Source organism: Lithobates pipiens, unplaced genomic scaffold (genome assembly GCF_037356315.1).
Source record: "Lithobates pipiens isolate NorthernLeopardFrog02 unplaced genomic scaffold, aLitPip1_a1.2 Scaffold_19, whole genome shotgun sequence".
NCBI classification, from domain to species: Eukaryota; Metazoa; Chordata; class Amphibia; order Anura; family Ranidae; genus Lithobates; species Lithobates pipiens.
The window spans coordinates 209579166-209602029 of NW_027507764.1; the positions used below are offsets into that span (position 1 = coordinate 209579166).

At 42.5% G+C, this 22864-nt stretch overlaps 1 pseudogene; it reads right to left on the bottom strand.

The window, feature by feature from the left end:
• Positions 1-5766: 5766 nt before the first annotated feature.
• Positions 5767-19471, bottom strand: LOC143998040 (leptin receptor gene-related protein pseudogene; annotated as a pseudogene).
• Between the last annotated feature and the right edge of the window lie 3393 nt (positions 19472-22864).

A 22864-nucleotide genomic window follows, 5' to 3' on the forward strand; every position in this document is an offset into this window, starting at 1 on the left:
ACATGAAATTTACACATTTCTAAAAGTATTATAAGCACTTATAGAAATAACAAAAATTTAATTTAAAGATGAAACTTTCATCACACAGTTTTCATACAAATATATGATCTTAACTACTGTCTCCCTTTTGTTAAATAGTTTCTAAGCGAAACAGTTGTGTCTGTAGCTCTCCTTCTGTTAATGATTTATGTTCACCAGTGCACTGAAAGATTTCTGTTACCAAGACCACATATCATAGCACTCGTAAGTGCTTATTGTGAGTGGTTAATCCCCCCCTGACATAGCTAGTTGAAATTGGCGACTCTTAAATCTTGAAACATTTTATCGTCCCATTACTAACAGATATGAAGGGAAAGGAGCACATTGGTAAAGTGTAGCAATGCTCTTTTAAATACCTCCCTACCGGCCATTGTACTAAAGGGGGACACCTGGGGGGAGCAGTTATTTTGACTGGGTGTTTTAAAATGTTCTTTTGTTTACTGTTGTGCATATACTGGGTAAATGCACAATGCCTATGATCCTGCAGCCATTAACCAGCAGAGATCATATACTAAAAGGAAAGATCCAACCAGATTTGCTCTGTGCCTTGTGATCACAGTGATCACAAAAGTAAACAGTACTAGAGATTGCATTGGAGAGCCCTGCTCTTTTTCCAGCAATATAGGATGGAGATCAACTGAGAGGAGAGAGAGACTTCAATGCAATAAGGCTTCATTCAAGGTGCGGAGCTGAGGTTAAAGTGCCATTGACCACCAATGATTGTGGGATTGTTTTTTGAGGGGGGTAAACTGTTTTGGGTTAATCCATAATATCTAGCCATTGCACACAATTCATTATCAGTGGAATGAAATGTCTTCCTTCAGGGAACTTTCTGCCACTAATAATGAAAGTCTCCAGTGGGTGTTTATAAAGGCTAAGTGCATCTTAACCACCTCAATACCAGCATGTTTCCCCACAAATGTAGCAAAAAATAAGATATCTTTGAGTCTCCACTTTACAAAAAGGGGTCATTTTAGGGGTGTTTGTGATGTTTTTTATTTTTTTATTTCATGTGTTTTTGTTATTTGATAACAGAGTAGGTAAGGGAAACCATTTTTTCATAATATTTATTCATTTTGTCTTTATATAATAAAAGGATAATAAAAAAAATGTTTATTAAACCTTGCCAAAAGAAAGCGCTACTTTAAAAATGTGGTATAAAATGAATTTGGATATAGTGTTGCATGACCGAGTAATTTTCATTAAAACTATCTCGGCGCAAAAAAATGAGAAATGATTTGAAAAAGAAGGGGGTGTAACATGCTGGTATTGAGTGATTGATACATAAAACATAAGATACACTCATGATAAAAGTCTTGCCCAGATTGTACATAGATAGAAACTCTCTACATCCTGGAAGTACTGCTTGTGGCCACCAGCATAGGAAGCAATGAAGTTACAAACCCAGCACTAGAGTTTGTGCAACACCCAAGCTGGTGTTGGAACTTACACACCTCCCTCCTGGCCTTCCATCTTACACTGTGACAATGTGTGGCAATGTGAAAGTGTAAGCTCTGCCTGCTCACTGTGCTAATCCAAGGATGCAGTTGCTTGGAACATGTTTGGAGGGAGCAATATCCTAAACATCTTTTTTTATATATATATATATATATATTTTAAATAAATGAACATGATAAAAAGAAGATATGTGTATTAAAATGTAAATTAATGTTTTTTTCTATGCGTTAGATCACTAATTTAATTAGTCAGAATCCCTCAGTACCCATTCTCCAACACAAGGCACAACTGTTTTTCCAGACTGAATGAAGCCCAGAATCCCTCAACCTGGATAATGGGGACATATTGGGTCTAATAAAATGTTTGAACAAAAAAAAATTATTAATAAAGCCTATTTACTTTTACATGCGGAAAAAAAAGAGGACATATTGTAAGTGCAGGACATGATGGGCGTTCACAATGTACTGATGCAAAGAGGGGTACTAATGTTATCATGCATCAGGGAGGACCACGCAGCTAGTAAATTAAATTAAGAGGAAAAGGAACTTGCATATTGTGACTAGCCTGAAGAAAAGTAAATGTAAAGGAACAAAAAGCAAATAAACTAGTTAATTTGTAGGGGGAGTACAGAGCTTGGAGTTGAGCTATTTGTGATATAGTATGTAGCAGATAAACACTTCTTGCTATTTCTCTTCTAATCTATGATGTCTGTTGTTTTTACCCCAATAAGGATTTCAAAACTGAATGAATACTCTTAAAGCTTAAATTTTTAACCACTAGAGATCCGCGCTATAGCCAAATGACAGCTACAGCGCGGACCTCCTTTGCGTCTATTGACGTCGTCCCGTGCACGAGCGGCCTGCGCGCCCCCTGAGGGGCGCGCGCGGCACACTCTGTGATCGGCGAGTCTATGAGACTCGCCTGATCACGGATCCGAGCAAGGGGTCGATCCCGACCCCTTACCACGTGATCAGCTGTCAGCCAATGACAGCAGATCATGTGATACAACAGAGCCGGTAATCGGCTATTTTTCCTCCTCGCGCTGACAGCGCGAGGAGAAAAAAAAGAGCCGATCGCCGGCGGCTATGATCGGGGACATCAGTCCCAATCACGGCCAGCTTACCAGTGCCCACCTGCCCCCTGCCAGTGCCACCTCAGGAATAAATAAGTGCCCCCATCAGTGCCCATAGTGCCACCCAGCAGTGCCCACAGTGTCCACAGTGCCACACATCAGTGCCACCCATCAGTGCCCACAGTGCCACCCATCAGTGCCCACAATCTGCCTCAACAACTGTGCTGCACCCCAGTGCCACATATCCGTGCCCATCAGTGTCATCTACCAGTGCCCATCAGTGCCCAGCAGTGCCCAGCAGTGCCACTTATCAGAGCCACCTATCAGTGCCCATCAGTCCCATCTATCAGTGGTACCTATCAGTGCCCCTTAGTGCCACCCATCCGTGCCACCCATCCGTGCCATCTTATCTGTGCCCATCTTTGCCCATCAGTGCCGCCTTATCTGTGCCCATCAGTACTCCCTTATCTGTGCCTATCGGTGCCACCTTATCTGTGCCTATTAGTGCCGCCCTAACTATGCCTATCAGTGCCCACCAGTGCAGCCTATCAGTGCCCACCAGTGCAGCCTATCAGTGCCGCCTCATCAGCGCACTTCAATGAAGGAGAAAAATTACCTGTTTGCAAAATTTTATAACAAACTATTAAACATGATTTTTTTTTTGCATCTTTTTTTTGTTTGTTTAGCAAAAAATAAAACTCCGAGCTGTAATTAAATACCACCAAAAGAAAGCACTATTTGTGGGAAAAAAATGATAAAAATTTCATTTGGGTACAGTGTTGTATGCCAGTGCAACTGTCATTCAAAGTGCATCAGCGCTGAAAGCTGAAGATTGGTCTGGGTAGGAGGGGGGTTTAAGTGCCCAGTAAGCAAGTGGTTAAATGAAATTCTATTAGTGTATGACCAGCTATAGTCTATCTACACTTAGACAGACAAATGAAAAATATGATTGCTTCCATGCTGAGGAATGTTTATATTTTTAATTTGATACTCAAATCTTTCCTTTTTGCCTAAAGGGTTAGAAAAAAATGAAAAGGTGAAGTAACACCATACACCCACCCCACCCCCTGTTTCCTCCCCATACTTACCTCCATAGTTGATGACTTGTCTGTGCCCACTCAGGTGGTCCAGCATGCTGGGGATTTGACATTCCCTCTGTTCTTCCTCTTCTTTCTGCAGAGCTTTTGGGATGGATCAGAGTGACACTCTGTGCTGGCACTGACCAATCAGAATTGCTCTGATCTGTCCTGGAAACGCTGCAGCATGAAGAGGGAGAGTAATTGAGCTTTTGAATCCAGCCTGCTGGACCAGGCACTGACGGGTCTTCACCCATGGAGGTAAGTACAGCAGGGACTGGAGGGGAGAGGGTGTACAGTGTTCGTTCAACTTTTCATTTTTTCTCAAAGGATGAACTTATACATAACTGCTTAAAATTTTATGCCATCACATTAATAACAACAAAATGAATAACTAGAACAAAGTCAAGATTAATCTTACTATATGAATACATTTTACAGCAAGAATAAAATAATCTTTCTGTTTATACCAGTTGCAAACCTGGACTTAAAGTGATAGTAAAGCTTTTTTAAATTATTATTATTATTATTGTTCAAGTAGCAAACGTGTCATACTTACCTGCTCTGTGCAATGGTTTTGCACAGAGCAACGCCAAATCTCGTCCCCTTGCGTTCCCCGCTCCTTTTTTTTATTACCTTACTGCATAGAGTGCCGACAGACTTATATTATTTCCCAATCCAGCCATTAACAGCAGGAGTCAGACTAAGCAACAATAATTTTAAATCAATGTGGTTGATTTAGTATAGAAGAAAGCCATCTCGATTCTGCATTAGTCTGTGGAATAACATGTACTGAAAGTTTGTCTGTGTGAATGACATGTATGTGCATGTGTCTTAATCATATACATTTATGTTATGTATGTCTACTTTTTCTAGTCACTCTGAAATAGAAACAGGAAATTGCAGGATAATCACCCTCATGCACAGAATCAATGCTAAGATAAATTAGAGGTGTTGAGGTTTATTTACAAATGGAATAAAAGCTGTTTTTAATTCAAAAAGGGGGTTATTTACGAAAGGAAAATCCACTTTGTACTGCAAGTGCACTTGGAAGTAAAGTTGCTGTAGATCAAAGGAGGGCATGCAAAGAAAATAAAAAACAGCATTTTAGCTTGCACGTGATTGGATGATAAAATCGGCAGAGCTTCCACTCATTTCAGATCTACCTCTTAGATTTAGAGTGACTGCACTTCCAAGTGCACTTGCAGTGCAAAGTGGATTTGCCTTTTGTAAATAACCCCCAAAGTGTATGTCTGCTTTGCAGAGTAAATGATAGTAAATAAGGTGAACCTGTGTTAACTAGGAATACTCAACCGCGTGTGAGGGAAATTAAAAGAAGGTGAATTTTTACTTAGCTTACTGAATGAGTTGAAGGTGTGCTGAAATCAGACATCCAATCATATGCAATCATAATGATAAACAATAGCCCTGCATTTTTTTTTCTCTTGCACATGATTGGGTAATTTTTCGCTTAGCTGAAAATACATTACCCTTCCCTAAATCAATTCCAATTTGAAGATGAAGGAAATATAATACAGCTATGCTGACTGAATGACCATGGTCTTTTAAAGGATTATTTAAACAAACTGGATTTTGCTTGCAAATGATTGGATGATTGAAGTTGGCTCAACTTTACATTATTTATTGGGGAAAGTGAATATTCTCATTAGGAAATGAACATTCTCTAGTAAATCAAGTCAAGTAAAAGGCTGTGTCCCTGATATCTGTTTATGTAATACATTTTTGTGGGTGATTGTAGCTTAAATTAAATGAATAATTACTGAAAACATGTTCACAGAAAGCACACAAATTTAGATATTCCACATCAAACTAAATTAATTGTCTTCCAAATGAATCAAAATATACATTTAAAAAAACAGATGAGTAAATATATTTATTTTGCACTCTTTGGTTTTGATCATGCTGTGGATTCCAGCTTAATGAGTTCATATTGTGTTGCCAGATTAGAAAAGTAAAGTTCTCAGTTAAAGTTTCTGACTTTTTTACCTTTATTTTCACCTGCTGAAGGCAAACAATGTTCAGTCCCTATACCATATTTATGGAGGAACATTGTTGTCAACCTAGGATAGGGCTACAGAGCACCTCTCTATCTCCTCGTCTTCATAGCATAGGGTAGATCTGTTCTGATATAGCTGGGAACAATGCTAACTGATACCAATCTGCAAAGGCAAAGAGCACAGCATGTTAACAACTCACAAGATTTCTGTCAGAATCAATAGCAGGGGCGACCAGTCCATTTAGAGTGCACGAGTGCCACCCCCATCCATTGCCACCTCCTCTATCCAGCCCCTTTCAGTACATCGGCGCATGGATTCCAATGTAAAGGGGCTGTTTTTTTGAAGCACCCTTCAATATAGGTTGGGTTTGGGTCACAGATAGTGTACTCCGAGCCCACTCAGGTGTGTTACAACAGCGAATCACTATTAGCTCTTGTAACACTGATCCTCCTCCCGGCCAATCAGGAAGCTGGTTTTGACACTGGTCACCCGATTGGCTGAAAGGACAGGCAACCTGGCTGCTGCCCACTGCCAGTAGGAGTCTGCCTACCTGCGACCGATGGGGAGTTGGGGCGGTGTGCCACCGACTAGGTATGAGCTTTGAGTTTGAGTCAAACTCATGTTTGACTCGAATATTGCCTGTTCGCCTGTTCAGCGAACAGTGAACAATTTGGGGTGTTTGCGGCAAATTCGTAAAGCCGCGGAACACCCTGTACAAGTCAATAGGAGAAATCTAAAGTGCTCATTTTAAAGGCTAATATGCAAGTTACTCTCCTAAAAAGTGTTTGAGGACCTGGGTCCTGCCCCAGGGGACATGTATTAATGCAAAAAAAAGTTTTAAAAAGGGCTGTTTTTTCGTGAGCAGTGGTTTTAATAATGCTTAAAGTGAAACAATAAATGTCTAATATTCCTTTAAATTTCATACCTGGGGGGTGTCTATAGTATGCCTGTAAATGGGTGCATGTTTCCCGTGCTTAGAACTGTCCCTGCACAAAGTGTAATTTCTTGCAGGAAAAAAATTCATTTAAAATCACTCGCGGCTATAATGAATTGTCGGCTTCCGTAATACAGAGAACACTCATTGAAAGTCATCGATAGAAAAAAAAAGCGTGGGGTTCCCCCAAATTCAATTACCAGGCCTTTCAGATTTCAAATAAAAAAAAAATTATGTGGGGTTCCCCCTAAATATCCATACCAGACCCTGTATCCGAGCACGCAAACCTGGCATGCCACAGGAAAAGAGGGGGGGGGACGAGAGAGCGCCACCCCCTCCTGAATCATACCAGGCCACATGCCCTCAACATTGGGAGGATGCTTTGGGGGTCACAGACCCCTCAAAGCACCTTGTCCCCATGTTGATGAGGACAAGGATCTCATCCCCACAACCCTAGCCAGTGGTTGTGGGGGTCTGCGGGCGGGGGGCTTATCAGAGTCTGGAAGCCCCCTTTAACAAGGGGACCCACAGATCCCACCCCCCCATTTGAAATGGTAAGGGTACCACTACCATTTCACAAAGAAAGTGTAAAATAATGTTAAAAAAGACAAACACACTTTTGAAAAAGTCCTTGAAAAAAGATTCCAGCGGTGGTAATCCACTCTTGCTATCCAGCGACGGATGATCATCTCTCCGGGGTCCAGCGATGGCTGATCTGATCCAGCGATCAGTGATCTCTCCGTCCAGCGCAGCGCAGTCCATCCATCCTTCCTCTGTCTCCACTGGTGGAGACACTGCGGGATCCCGGCAGCCTGACATGTCTTATATGAGGAGGGCGGCGCCACTCGTCACCTGACCCCGCCCCCTCTGATGCAAGTGGGGAAGCCTGGCTTCCCCAATCACGTATGGGTGACCCCGCCCCCCTCTGATGTAACACAGGGAAAACATAGGGAAGGATTATCACCCCTGTATAATTTTTGTTGGCCGTCCGTCTTTTTTCATCTCACCTGTTGTCTCCTTCCGTTTGCAAGTAGGAGATGTTTGTAGGTTGGATGTTTGAAAGTAGGGGCCTGCCCTATATGCTCTGCAGAAATGTGGGCCTAAGGTGTTGGTGTTGCCACAACACTGTAAGCCCTCAAAGTGACTCTTGGTGGGTGCTGGAGCACCCTGTTGTGAACGATTATATCAAGAATTGTAATTACATGCCATTGTTGAACAGTGGTAGAAAAATTGAGCTTATGGTGGTTGTGGTTGTGGTGCTGGTGCCACAACACTATAAGTCCTCACAGTTACACTCGGTGGGCGCAGGAACGGGCCCTGCTGTGAAATATTTTATCAAGAATTGTAATCACATGCCCTTGTCAAACAGGGGCTGAAAAATTGGGCCTTAGGCACTGGTGCTGGTGCCACAACACTGCCACCTGTCCCATATACTCTAGTTTGAGTGCAGGAATGAGCCCTGCTGCAAAGCATTGCATCAAAAATTGTATTACATGCCCCTGTTAAATAGGGGCTGAAAAATTGGGCCTTAGGCACTGGTGCTGGTGCCACAACACTGCAACCTCTCCCATATACTCTAGTTGGAGTGCAGGAATGAGCCCTGCTGCAAAGCATTGCATCAACATTGTATTACATGCCCCTGTTAAACAGGGGCTGAAAAATTGGGCCTTAGGCACTGGTGCTGTTGCCACGACACTGCAACCTCTCCCATATACTCTAGTTGGAGTGCAGGAATGAGCCCTGCTGCAAAGCATTGCATCAAAAATTGTAATTACAGGCCACTGTTAAACAGGGGCTGAAAAATTGGGCTGGTGGCATCACCCAGAACCAAAAATGTTCTTCCAAGCTATCAGCAGGATCATTGAGGAGGAAGAGGATAGTCAGTCAACATAACAGGACAGTCACTCAACATCAGTATAGGCAGTCATGAAGGCATGTGACATTTAAAAAAAAAAATTTGGTTACATCAGCTTCAGGTGTTCGGTAGCTGGTGGTGATCCAAGACTGATTCATCTTTATGAAGGTCAGTCGATCAACCGAGTCGGTGGACAGACGCACCCTGTGATCGGTTACAAAGCCTCCTGCAGCACTGAAGGTGCGCTTCGAAAGAACGCTGGATGCAGGACAGGCCAGTAGCTCAATTGCATACTGTGCAAGCTCTGGCCAGTGATCCATCCTCAAGACCCAGTTAGCCAGAGGATTTTCGGTGGGAAAGGTGTCCAAGTCTGACCTTGCCCCTAGGTATTCCTGCACCATGTAAATCAGACTCTGGCGATGGGAACGCATTGCATAGACCTTTCTGCAAGGCCTTCCGGAGATGTCTCATCCTCTGCTCCCTCTGTGATGGCAAGATAAGGTCCGCAACCTTACCCTTGTACCGTGGATCAAGGAGAGTGGCCAGCCAGTAATTGTCCCTCTCCTTGATCCGAAGAATTCAAGGATCCTTCCGCAGGCTTTGCAGGATCAGGGAGGAAGGCAGCATAGGTTAGCTGAGGCATTAGGTCCAGAGTCCTCTGGGCACCATGATCCTCAACCACCTCCTCCCAGCCACGTACAAGTCCACGTGTTTCTTGGGACTGTAAATCATCCCTAAAAGACTGCTGCTGCTGATGCCGAGTGCCAGGCTCCACCTCCATGCTGACACAATCCTCCTCCTCCTCCTCTTCCTGTGTGATGGGTGGGACAGCAGGAACACTGTCTGGATAAAGGAGGCCTTGAGAGGCAAGGAAGTCCTCCTCTTCCTGCCTCTGTTCTGCCTCAATTCCCTGTCCATTATTCCACGCAGCGTGTGCTCCAACAGGTGGACAAGAGGTACAGTGTCACTGAGACATGCACTGTCACTGCTCACCATCCTCGTGGCCTCCTCAAATGATGACAGGACAGTGCATGCATCCCTGATCATGCCCCACTGGCGTGGTGAAAAAAAAAACTAGCTCCCCTGACCCTGTCCTGGTGCCGTGGTCGCACAGGTACTCATTGATGGACCCTCTGCTGCGTGTGCAGCTGCTGCAGCATGGCCAACGTTGAGTTCCACCTCATGCGTTCGACTTGAACACCAAGCGCATCCCTAATAGGGAATGATTTACTAAAACTTGAGAGTGCAAAATCTGGTGCAGCTTTGCATAGAAACCAATCAGCTTTCAGGTTTCTTTTTGTCAAAGCATTTGAACAATATGAAGTTGGCAGTTGATTGGGTAACATGCACAGCTGCACCAGATTTTGCACTGTTCAGTTTTAGTAAGTCAACCATCAATCATACAGTATATTACAAACACAATGACGCAGTCAAAATCACAATATCTTTTGTGTTGCACAAACATATACAGTATGTATCAGAAACGCATGTATGTTTATACATTGTTGCTGATATGGCCAGCATCGGTCTTCTCTTGCAGAGGCAAGTAAGTGTACTTAAAATTCACAATATATTTTTTAAATATCATGGCTATGCTAGATCAGTACATAAAACTACATTTTAAATTATGTTTTTTTTCTTTACACATTTTTAAAGGAAACAATTTAGGGCCTATTCACACCATTGATTGTTATAATGTGCATTAACCTTCATTGTGTTAAGCCAGCCCATTAATTTGTATGAGCATCCTCATGCACCAAAATGCACCAAAAATGGATTAACACATGTCCATTGGCGGGGGCATTGGGGGCATACAGAATGAAAAGCCTGTATTGCACCAATGCAATAGCGTGACTCTTCCCTAATTTTTTTGGGCTAATTTGATGACATTTTTGGAATGTTACAAATTAATAAACTCATTTTGTATGTAATTTTTCATACCTTTTATAACATTCATTTTAGATATAAACATGTAATATTAGGTGCATCCATAACAAGACAATTTATTTGATTGTTTATATTAGCAGAAATATTATATCCCATCTCAAGCATTAGTTTAATAGCTGTGAGATCACAGCCGCCTTTCTGCAGGAAAGAGTCAAATATTTTATTAGTGAGAGTAATGGAAGCCTTTGGTATCACTAGTGTAGACTACAGGCCTTTCCTGCTTGTTAATCTCTGACAGGGAATTACTGATAGGCTGTCTGACGCTTTCCCTAACTCTCTTTTGCTCTCTCCATGGCTCCACACACAGAAGTCTGGCTTCACTTAAAAGCAGACCTAAAATAGTCATTTGCTACAGTCGCCATTTCCCTGAGGGACTGTAAAAGGAAGTTTACTAGCACCATTTATACAGAGTTCTTTTAACTTATTCCTGCAGAGTCCCAAGTAGGAAGACTTTCCGAGAGTGGCTATTGTGGAAAATATGCCTCTTGGTGTGAAGATAGGCGGGGGACCACAGGGATGTTCTCCACAGCTTATCATCCATTCCATAGATTTACATTAGGATGGTAGGTCTCAGAAAAAGGAAATGGCTTATGTCTCAGAATGGACAGGACCTCATCGACAGCTGATAACATCCTTTGTGATTATACAGAGTCTATAAACTATATTGTCTATCTGATATTGTGAAACTGGCATGTATGGTGTTAGTAACAAGAAAGTTGTGAGAAATCCTCGGGGCGCCATGACGAGTGTTGTCACTCCTCTGAAATTTTTTTTCCCACTATTTTGGGACAACAGGGCAGTCTTCATTCTTATTCTGGGCACTGTTTAATTACTAATGAACAGTTGTGAGGTTTCATCCATTGATTATGCAATTTTGGATACAAAAGCTTTATTTTAAGGCTAAAATCTCATAATATATAAATGTCAAGTTATGCAAAGATCTCATCATCTGGTGTCTAGTGATTTCAGAAGTCTCCTGAGATTACAAACGCAGTTATTATTATTATGATTATTTTTATTATCTGTCAATCTAACGGTGCCTGTAAATTTGCAGATCTCTCAATGCTTAATCACATATAGGTCAGTTCATCTATCAAAACTGAGAGATAACTGCTTGGATAATAATCTTTTTTTTTTTCCAATAAAATTTTTATTGTAAGTAATAAAGAGCAATATACAGTAGTGACATACAGTACACTAAGTACATCAGTCAACAATGACGAGCATATTTTAGTTGTGTTGTATACATCAATCTTATATCTACCCAGTTATACCAGGTGCAAACGGTAAACAAGTGAACATACAGTACTTCATTACCTTGCAGAAATACAATTTAATTTTAGTGCAGTCAGCTCTATCTATAGTGAGCCAATCACTAATAATTAGACTTCACAGTACCCACTAGAATACATGACTTCAATAAAAAACACCATTATATACATTTTAGAAAAAAAGGACATTCATCACAATTTTTTAAATATTAACACACTTTGAAGACTCTTCATAGTATGCTGATTATCTTACACAGTATATCTTAATAAAGAATAATTATAATAAAAAAACTGTTTTTAACCACTTGCCTACTGGGCACTTTTACCCCCTTCCTGACAAAGCCAAACTTCAGCTTTCAGTGCCGTTGCACTGATGGGCCCGATGAGGCGGCACTGATGAGGCTGCACTGATAGGCAGCACTGATGGGGCTGCACTGATCGGCACTGATAGGTGGCACTGATGGACACTGATATGTGGCACTGATGGGCACTGATAGACACACTGATAGAGGGTACTGATAGGCACTGATGACTAGGCACTGATGGACACTGATGAGGAGGCACTGATGGGTACTGATAAGCTGCACTGATTGTCACTGATAGGTTGCACTGATGGGCACTGATGGGGCTGCACTGATCATCAGGGCACTGATGATCAGTGCCCTGATTATTAGTGTGAACAATGTCCTGACTGCCTTGCCTGTTAACGGCTCTCCTTTACTCTCACAGCAAGTCTGTTTACATGTGATCAGCTGTGTTTGGACACAGCTGATCACATGGTAAAGGGCTTCTGTGATTGGTCCTTTACCATGATCTTATCCTACATGTAGCACACTCCCATTATCTACTCTTCATATGTAAGTACTCAGGATAGGCTGATCTGCCCCTGCCTGCTATGCTCAGTGTCATATCTTATCTAATATATTCCAATCTCTTTTAGACATTTGGGAGCATCCGCCCCTGATGAGTGTATTAACACGAAACGTGTCGGGCAATTTAGGATGCCGACACATACCATCACCAGCAATCAACCCAATCTTCTGTTTTTAAGCTATTGTGCTTTCACTTACTCATACTGTACCATTTGATGCACTGTGCTGCTTCTAGAATAGTGTATACGTGTATATGGTTTCATGGGGATTGCTCATGGATTTTTGTTAATTGTCATGTGTTTTTAAGTTGATATCATTTGTATCCTTGATGTACCATGTTAGAGATATGTACTGCCATATTGTCATGAGTTTCCAAGTTGATATGATTATGTGTCTCTTTATGATCATGCTATATATGTATATTTATGCGCAATCCTATGATCCATGTATTTACATTTATACACTGTCCATGTTATTAGACATGTGATTCTTTTAAATACACCCCCACCAGGTCTGGAACCTAATTTAAAGTCCCAATTCCCTTTTCAATTCCCTTATGTTAGGGATGGAGATACACTAGATGTATCCTCATTTAAAGTCCCACATGTGCTGTTTGCCCATTCTTCCCCCCCCCCTTCTTTTTTACCATGATCTTTGATCAGCTGTGTCCGAAGGACATAGCGATCACAGAGTGCGCACGATGCACACTGCAGGAGGCACACAGGGGGAGGGGTTCTGGGAAGACATCTATTAACTCCCTTCCAGAACTAGAGGACTATGTTGTAGCCGTCATTCGGCCATAGCGCCATTGGCAAGTGGGTAACTTTTCTTCTGGGTAGCGTGGGGAAGGATTAGAACCTTAAAGTGGAGTTCCAATAAAAAAAAAAAAAAAATCAGCAGCTACAAATACTGCAGCTGCTGACTTTTAATAATTGGACACTTACCTGTCCCAGGGTCCAGCGATGTGGGGGAATGAAGCCTCGCTCATCTCCCCCTCCTCTCTATGGCACCAGCATTGTCACTGTGGGAGCCTAGCTGTGGCTTCACAGCCAGGCACCAGGCACCACGCATGTGCGAGCCACGCTGCGCGCTGTGGTTCATAGTGATTGCAGAGAGGGAGGGTGAGAGGTGATCTCCCTTCAAGCGCCACTGAGCCCTGGGAGGAAGTGGGAGCTGGAACCCTCTAAAAAGAGGGTTTCTGCTCCCCCCTCAAAAAAATTACATACAAAATGTGGCATGTCAGGTGGAACTCCGCTTTAATCAAGTTTTAAATGGTGTCTGGAGAAACTTCTCACTTCCTGTCCTGGAGACATGTGTTGGATGGGACATTTACTTGATTTTCTTTGAATATTTTGATTATGTTTAAAAAGACTTATATGAGATGACTGTAGTTCTAATTATGATGGGAAATAAATGTGTAAACAATAATTATATATGGAAATGCCACCCATTTGCCAAAAATCTATGGACAATAACTACACATGAAAAAGCCATCTCTTTGCCACTAATATTTGCTAAATCAACAAGGAATTAGAGATAAGTTAAAAAACCTCTGTTACCATTTTATTGCTGGCCTAATTTTACAAATTTCCTTTTACTTTATGTCCAGGTAAATGTGAAGGAATCTATCTACTTGCTCAAAGATTGTTAGAAAGTGCAATTAAATTAAATTTAACACATGTTTAACCATTTCTTAATATTTATAATGAATATATAATTTAAAAGTGATGTAGAAAAGGGTATTTATTTTTCTACATGAATGTATCCTATTTAACACTATTTAATTTACCTTTGTCTTTTTGACCAATGTATTGTTTTTGGATGTTTTTATATATTTTTGAAATCTGGAGGTGAGCCAAGTCTTATATTATAGAACCCATCACGACAATTTCTAACAGCTAACAAGAGCAATACACACAAGAGGTTATACTGTATGTATGACTGTATATATGGAAGAGTGTATTTATACTATAAACCAGCTGTTCTGGAAGTACACCTGACCACATGTGTATTAAAAGCTTATTTGTTTGTAAAAATCTTAAATGTTTCAGAATCAATACACAAATCAAAACCTTTATTTACACAATCCTATACCCACAGAGGAAGACAAAAAAAACAATAAAGCATGATCCAATTTACTCCAGCGAGGGAGTTCCTTCCTGATCCCCCAAGAGACAATCAGGTATTTCCCTGGATCAACTTTACTTATAAACAGGGCTTTTTTTTCCTTAGAGAATAAGTGCAGGAACTCCCCCCTTCTAAGTCACTTTGTGTCTCCACCCTGTATCCACCTCTGAGCAATGACCCTTGGTTCTGCCCCTACCAACCTCTGAGCACCGGCCCTTGGTTACACCCACTACCTAGCATCCGGTATGGATAGATCCCCCGCAACCAGCAGCATTACCCCCCTCAGAAACAATAGACCCCCAGCAGCAACAACAGATCCCCCAGTAGCCAGCATCAATAGACTTTCCAGCAGCCAGCAACAGTAAACTCTTCCCTAAGCATTAAATCCCTTCCAGCAACAATTAACCCCCCCCCCCCCCCCGTAGCAAATGATCACCCACCAGCAACAATAGTTTGCCATTTTTTGAAAAGAGTGCAGCTGTGCGGTGCTCCGACCACTCAGCCGCATCATTCCTTCACAGAGTTCTGTGAATTACCGTATATACTCGAGTATAGGCCGACCCGAATATAAGCCGAGGCCCCCAATTTACCCCCAAAAAACTGGAAAAAATTATTGACTCGTGTATAAGCCGAGGGTGAGACATGCCTGTCCATCCCTGTGTGTCCGTCCATCCCTGTGGGTCCATCCATCCCTGTGTGTGTCCATGCATCCGTGTGTGTGTGTGTCCATGCATCCGTGTGTGTGTGTGTGTGTGTGTGTCCATGCATCCGTGTGTGTGTGTGTGTGTGTGTGTGTGTGTGTGTGTGTGTGTGTGTGTGTGTCCATGCATCCGTGTGTGTGTGTGTCCATCCATCCCTGTGTGTGTGTGTGTGTGTGTGTGCATGCATCCGTGTGTGTGTGTGTGTGTGTGTGTGTGTGTGTGTGTGTGTGTCCGTGCAGCCTACCTGTGTCCAGCCTGCCTGTGTCCGTCCAGCCTGTGTCCGTCCAGCCTGTGTCCGTCCAGCCTGCGTCCGTCCAGCCTGCGTCCGTCCAGCCTGCGTCCGTCCAGCCTGCGTCCGGTCCGGCCCGTCCCGTCCCGAGCCGAGCCTCCGTCCTTCAGCTCTTCGTCGGCGGCCATTCTAGGATTCAAAAGCCGCGCCTCCGTCGGTGATAGGCGGAACACTCAATTTCCCACTGACTGCTGGGAAATTGAGTGTTCCGCCTATCGGATGTCCGTGATAGGCGGAACACTCAATTTCCCAGCAGTCAGTGGTCCGCCTATCATGGACGTCCGCTCATCCTCATACTACGGACGAGGATGAGAGGATGTCCGTGATAGGCGGAACACAGACTGCTGGGAAATTCAGTGTTCCGTCTATCACCGACGGAGCCGCGGCCTTTGAATCCTAGAATGGCCGCTGTCTGTCTGCTCGACACGCTGATCGGGCAGACAGACAGCGATGACTCGAGTATAAGCCGAGGGGGGCACTTTCAGCCTCAAAAAAGAGGCTGAAAATCTCGGCTTATACTCGAGTATATACGGTAATGAAGTACAAGTGCCCACATCCTTTGTGGGTGTCAGCCTGTAGATCTCAATTAACTACCACAGCATTGTTGAGCACTGTAGTAGTTCGCTGAGCATTCCTGTCAGTGTGAAACTGCCTGCCCATACGATGAACGATGTATGGGCAGACAGGTCACACTGACAGTCTACAGGAGACCTGCATGGCATCAGCAATCTGCTGATCACTGATACAGTGCTTTCCAGGCTCCTTTTACCTGCAAAAATAAAAAATGGGCATTTATTTAAATTTCTAAAAAAACAAACTTATCTGTTAAACAGTGCATTGAGGTTGGTTTGTAAGTTGAAGACATCCTGTAATTATATTCCACTGGATAGCTTGGCATCATCTGTAAAGACTCAATTGGCACTTTTAATCCTAGACTCTATATTATTTATAAATACATATCTTTTATGAATCCATGCTGTCTATTGCCTAAAATATTTCTTCTAGCAAAAACTCATCTTTTGTGGTCTTTTATTAAACTCTCCAGTATCTTCCAAACTATAGAAGTTAAGCTAACAAGTCTATCATTACTTCGGAAAGACTTTGATTCCTTTTTAAATATAGGTACCACATTGGTCTCATGCCAATCCAGTGGTACTATGCCAGTCATTAAAAAGCCCCTAAAAATCAGAAACAATTGCTTAGAAATGACAAAGCTCAGTTCTTTTAGGATCAGTGGGTGTATGCTATCTGGTCTTTATTCTGTCTAAATAATTCTGGACCATATCAATTTTGAGCCATAATGGTTCATTTGGGGCTATGTCAATATGATCCACATTATGGACTTGAGCTCCCCTAGGTTCCTTTGTATACACAGAGCTGAAGAAGGTATTTATTTAATAAATTTGTCCCCAGTCACCCACTTCATATTATTTTGTAAACAGCCTACATGCTCAACCCTAAATGTTATACTATTAATTTATTTAAAGTATTATTTTGGGCTTGCGGTGTGCGATGAGGTCCAGTGGGATTGCCACAGTGCCAATCTTGGAGCAATGCACTATTCACCTTTTTTTTACTTTATTGAAATGTTACAGAGACATTTCATTAATGTATTGCCTACAGTACTTTTTTTCTGCAAACCCTGCCCGCACCCACTGCTCGTCTTTTATGCTGGAGAGAATAATTACTTGTTCTCAGAGATAGCCAGGTCACATGATATTGTCATCACACATGTGGGCGTGTATACAGGCTGAAGTGGAAGTCTCATCCTACCTGAATTCTCAGCACTGGAGAAACTGTACAGTTTATCACCGACCATGGTATACAGATCAGCTAAAAAGGTATATAGTGGCAATATTTTTATGTAAAAAGAAGATTTATAAGCTGTGGGCATGTTGGGGGTGGGGGGGCAGATGAACTATTTTCATATTACTGAGTTTAGTAACACTTTAATAAATACATTATACCAAAAAAGGGAAAATATCATCAGTCCATAATAGCAGTCCATAGTAGCACATACAAATCTTTCAAACATATAAAAAGTAAATATTATAAGATAAAGTCTGTGCATAAACAAATTCAACAAATGTATAAGTCCTCAAAATATGAGTCTATATAGGTGTCATACACCAGTGTGAGATCTTGCAGAACACGAAGCACTAGGGACGGGCTTATGTTTGACTTGAACATTAGGTGTTCGTTTGTTTGTAGAACAAACAAACCAATGGGCTGCTCGAGGGAGGTTCGTCCACCAACGAGCGCCCCTTAATGCACTGAGAGATCGCAGTACATTGAAGGCTGGTGATTGGCCTAAGCATGCACCTGATCTATATGCTTTGGCCAATCACAGCACCACGATTGGCCAAAGGCAGGGTCCATGCCCCACCCTATATAAGCCTGCTTACACGGCGGCTGTGGATAGCGTCTATAAATGGAGATTAGACAGGGTAGTTATTGTATTGTGCGGTCTAGAGTATATAATACAGTATTTTTTTTTTTTCGAAAAAGCTGCGCTATAATAAGTGAACAGCTATATAATATCTAATACATATAGCATAATATAGAAAATAAGAAATAATGTGATAAACCGTTATTCAATTAACCATATAGTGTCAAACCATATGAAATAGGTTGAGTGCAAAAATATAAGAAATTACATACAATTATAAATATTTTTTTTATAAAAACAAAACTTACACCACAACCACTAAAATCAGGATATTGTCTCTGAAAAAATTCCCTGAGTGTAAAGAGTTAATTAGTCCATTTTCCAGGAGAAACAATTTTCCATAGAGTCTCCACTATGATATTACACACAACACCAACGAAGAAGTGCCATAAAAAAGAGAGCAAGGATCCTCCACCACCACCAATACTGCCGCTTACCAGCTGTTTTGATCCCTTATATGAGATCACATGCCACCAATGGCTTATCACCCAGCCAAGGTTTAAAGAGGAAGTAAACCCTGATGGGTTTACTTCCTCTTTTTTTCCCTGCAAAGGTAAAGGCATAATGGACTACTATGCATCGCATAGTAGCTCATTATGTGTCACTTACCTGACACAGGAGCCAGCGAAGTCGCCGCTGTCCCCTGTAGTCCGCCGCATCCATGTTGCTTGTGGCGTCTCGCAGCTCCGACGAATCACAGCGGCGCAACCGCGATGACGTCACTCCCGCGCATGCGCACGGGAGTCGCGTCTCGCAGCTCCGCCGCTGCCATACGGCGAAGCCGCGATGACGTCACTCCCGCGCATGCGCACGGGAGTCGACAAATTTGGCAAATCCATTCTTGGATTTGCTGCATTTAGTGCGCCTGCGCGCCGCTGTCTACGGCGCATGCGCCGTAGACAGCGGTGCCCATTTTCGGGCAAATATCTCCTAAACCATATAAGTTTAGGAGATATTGCTTGGACCTACAGGTAAGCCTTAATCTAGGCTTACCTATAGGTCCAAGTTGTTTGGAAGGGTTTACTTCCTCTTTAAGTAGCAAAGAAGATAAATCCTTTAAAATGTTCCACTCAGGCAATATTATGCTCCTATGGACACACAGCAGTTTTATTCTGGCCAGTATGATGGAAGGCCAAATGTTGAAACTACAATTCCAGTGGTGAAAAAGTAAGCCAACTCCCGACAGGCACTGCTGGCTGCGTCGCGTGGCGATAAAGTGTGGAATGGGACTGATGACGTAGAATATCAAAACAAACAGAGGCCAGTAAACTTTGTAACTTTCTAAGGCACATCCAAGCATGAGAAAGGTCAGACCAACAGCTCCACTGAAAGATAATGCAACAAGTGCTTTTATCCCCGCCATGATATATAATACAGTGTAGTGTAGAGAATATATAATACAGTGTAGTGCAAAGAATATATAATACAGTGTAGTGCAGAGAATATATAATACAGTGCAGTGTAGATTATATACAATACAGTGGTATATAATACAGTGCAGTACATTATATATAATACAGTGTAGTGCAGTGTATATAACACAGTGTAGTGCAGTGTGTATAATACAGTGTATTATACACACATTTATAGTGCACCAAGCACAAAAGTATTGCACCCAAGCACCATATTTTCATCCCACACTTTATAATAAAAAGTTATAAAAATCCCCCAACAAAAATCCTCATCATGTCCAAAAGGCCAACAAGGCAGAGATGCTCACAGGCCACTAAAAGATGGCAAGCAGCCTTTGTGTCTACAGTGAAAAGTGGTGGTCACGGACATGGTGCCTCCTCTGCAGGTGGGGCATGCTTCTCATTTATTTGCCGGCCATGGTATTGAGCCACAACATGCAGAAGAGGCCCAATTTTTCTGCACCTGTTCGACAGGTGCATGTCATTTAACCACCTCGCGCCCCGCCCTATAGCCGAATGACGGCCGTAGAGCAGGCGCGTTCGTCCGGGTGGTCGTCCCTGGACGGCCTGATGTTTACTTCCGCAATGCGCGCCGCCGCGGGCGCGCATCGCGGAAGTTCTGTGTTCGCCGTGTCCCCCGGGGACAGGCAAACACAGATCGCTGTAAACGGCCAATCACAGCGACCGTTTACAGCGTGATCGGCGTGTCCAATGGGAGATGATCTCATATGTAAACATATGAGATCATCTCTCAGCGCCGCTCTCCCTCCTTGCACAGACAGTGTGAGAGGGGAGAGATGAACGGCTGCCTGTAGTAATTAAAAAAAAGTAAAAAAATAAAATAAAAAGTGCCATCCTCCCCCAGCAGTGCCATCCGCCCCAGCAGTGCCATCTGCCCCAGTGCCATCTGCCCCAGTGCCATCTGCCCCAGTGCCATCCACCCCAGTGCCATCCACCCCAGTTCCATCCACCCCAGTGCTACCTGCCCCCAGTGCCATCCACCCCAGTGCTACCTGCCCCCAGTGCCATCCATCCCAGTGCTACCTGCCCCCAGTGCCATCCACCCCAGTGCTACCTGCCCCCAGTGCCACCTGCCCCCAGTGCCACCTGTCGTCAGTGCCACCTGTCGTCAGTGCCACGTGTCATCAGTGCCATGTGTCATCAGTGCCACATAGTGCCATCTGTCATCAGTGCCACGTATCAGTGCCATTTGTCATCAGTGTCACGTGCCATCTGTTGTCAGTGTCACGTGTCATCAATGCCACTTATCAGTGCCATCTGTCATCAGTGTCACGCGTCATCGGTGCCATGTATTAGTGGCATTTGTCATCGGTGGAACGTATTAGTGCCACGTATTAGTGCCATCTGTCATCAGTGCCACGTATTAGTGCCACGTGTCTTCAGTGCCATGTATAAGTGCCACGTGTCATCAGTGCCACGTATAAGTGCCACGTGTCATCAGTGCCACATATTAGTGCCATCTGTCATCAGTGCCACATATTAGTGCCATCTGTCATCAGTGCCACCTGTCATCAGTGCCACGTATAAGTGTCATCATTGCCACGTATCAGTGCCATCTGTCATCAGTGTCACGTGTCATTGTCCTGGTGCTTCAAAAGTGTAATAAATAGTCAACAAGTTAGATGTGTAATTTATGTTCCTAGAACACATGATGGCGCTACCTGCATGTTGGGCCTCTCTATGTGGCCAGGCTGTGAAAAAGTCACACACATGTGGTATTGTAATACTCAGGAGGAGTAGCAGAATTTTTTGGGGGGTGTCATTTGTGGTATACACATGCCACGTGAGAGAAATAACCTATTACAATGGCAATTTTGTGGAGAAAAAAAAAATGAAAAATCTTAATTTTGCAAAGAATTGTGGGAAAAAAATGACAACATCAAAAAGCTCACTATGCCTCTTACTAAATACCTTGGAATGTCTACTTTCCAAAAAGGGGTCATTTGGGGGGTATTTGTACTTTCCTGACTTGTTCGGGTCACAAGAAGCGAGATAGTCCACCAGTACATCAGATGTGATCAATTTTGTGCGATTCGCACCACACCTTGTAGACTCTCTAACTTTCACAAAGACCAAATAATATCCACTAATTTGGGTTATTTTTACCAAAGATATGTAGCAGTATAAATTGTGGCCAAAATTTATGAAGAAAAATTAATAATTTGCATAATTCTGTCACAGAAACAAAGAAATATGCGTTTTTTTTCAAAATTTTCGGTCTTTTTTCATTTATAGCACAAAAAATAAAAACCCCAGAGGTGATCAAATACCACTAAAAGAAAGCTCTTTTTGTGGGAAAAAAAGGACACAAAATTCATTTGGGTACAGTGTTGTATGACTGAGTAATTGTCATTCAAAGTGTGAGAGCACCGAAAGCTGAAAATTGGTCTGGGCAGAATGGTGTTTAAGTGCCCAGTAAGCAAGTGGTTAAAAATGTTTTTTTTTCATTTTTAACAGCAGGGCCTGTTCCTGCGCCCAGCAATAGTAACTATGAGGGACACCACCAACGCTAAAGGCCCAATTCTTCTGCAACTGTATGTAAATTTAAAAAAAATGGATAAAAAATGGTATTGGGGGTCCCTTTGGGTCTGGTAGGGATTTTAACCACTTCCCTACCAGTGCATTGTAAAATGACGCCAGTAGGAACACTCCCTCCCTCCTGCAGCCCATCAGAGTACCTGAGTACATATCTGCAGCTCATGCCTCATAGAACATATGTTGGGCTGTTTTCTTTTTAAAATTAGGTCATTTTGTGGGTAATTCCACTTTTCTGATGCTCTGGGACCTTCAAAAGTGTGATAGGTAGAAATAAAATTAGATGTGTAATTTATGCTCTTAGAATGCCTGATGGTTCTCCCTGCATGTTAGGCCTCTCTATGTGACCAGGCTTTGAAAAAGTCTCACACATGTGGTATCACCATACTCAGTAGCAGTAGGAGTAGCAGGTAGTATTTTGGGATGTAATTGGAGGTATGCACATGCTGTGTGTGAGAAATAACTTGGTATGACAATTTTGTGTAAACAAAAAAAAGAAAACAGTTCTTAATTTTCCCAAGAATTGTGGGAAAAAGTTACAACTTCAAAAAAACCGTGCCTCTTACTAAATACCTTGGACTCTCTACTACTGCTTTTTGTTCTGCAAGATCTCACACTGGTGAGAGACACCTATATGGATATGGAAATGTGGATATTTTGAGGACTTATATATTTGTTGAATTTATTTATTATATTAACTTTTTATATGGTTGAAAGATTTGAATGCCCTACTGTGGAGTGTTATTAGTTTAACACTGGTGATATTTTCACTTTTTTGGTACAATAAT